The sequence below is a fragment of the Adiantum capillus-veneris genome, chromosome 12 (genome assembly GCF_014529385.1).
Source record: "Adiantum capillus-veneris isolate H3 chromosome 12, ASM1452938v2, whole genome shotgun sequence".
Classification (NCBI taxonomy): domain Eukaryota; kingdom Viridiplantae; phylum Streptophyta; class Polypodiopsida; order Polypodiales; family Pteridaceae; genus Adiantum; species Adiantum capillus-veneris.
The window spans coordinates 154,066,456-154,067,420 of NC_140942.1; the positions used below are offsets into that span (position 1 = coordinate 154,066,456).

The 965-nt window shown below is 42.9% G+C and overlaps 1 pseudogene; it reads right to left on the bottom strand.

Annotated features, from left to right (window-relative positions):
- Positions 1-381: 381 nt before the first annotated feature.
- On the bottom strand, positions 382-733 carry LOC147446713 (uncharacterized; annotated as a pseudogene).
- Positions 734-965: the final 232 nt, after the last annotated feature.

Below are 965 nucleotides of genomic sequence, written 5' to 3' on the forward strand. Positions count from 1 at the left end.
ATTGCATAGCAAGGTTGAGGTTCCCTATTTGCTCTGTCAATCTTTGAATGTCTTGGTGAAAGGATTCCTGTCCTCTATTGTCCACTCTTGGAGCTTCTACATGGATTTCCCTTTCAACATGCATATCCAAGGGCAAAGGCTCGACCACATTATTTGTTGATACATAACCATCCCTTTGATGTACATTTGCTTCTCTTTCCCTATTTTCCATTTCATGCCTTCTCACCTTCTTTTTCCATTGCTCTCTAGCAACCTTTACTGCCTCATTGTAGGTCCCTGGGTCCTTGAGCTCCACCTTGTCTCTAATGCTTTGATGTAAGACAACCACAAACCTATCTTTCTTCAAGAAATCAGGGGGCATTTGATTCTCTTCAAGTCACTTTATGATCTTTCTCCAACAAGCTTCAAACCTGTTTATGTGCACATTGATGTCTTCATGTTCTCCTTGTTGCAGCTTGCTTAGCTCTCTCCACAAATACTCAGGATCATCCTCCTTCTCAAACTCTTCTCTCAAGGCATGAGAAAGAAGATTCCAATCTCCCTTTACACCACCTTCAAGCCTATCTTCATACCATTCACGTGCTTCACCTTCAAGTAGCAAACTCACCAAACGTACCTTGAATGCACCATCGTCCCTATTGATCTTCAATGCAATCAATTCGATCCTTCGGATGAACTTGTCCACATCTTCTCCTTTTCCACCCTTGAAGACCTCATACCCATCTCCCGCCATAGGTCTTGAGTTGATCTTCAAATGGATGCCAATCTGTAGATCAAAACCTTGTTAGAAGGATTCTCTTCTCCTCAGTGGGGGCACCAGTTTATGTGAAGGATTGGGGGGCTGGCCTCTACAACACCTCAAACCAACACCAAGAAAAGAGGATGAAGAGTATAGCTCTCTCGAGATAATATGGGTTGATCTTCTCTCACTAATTTTCTCAATTTCACACACACTCAACCTCGAC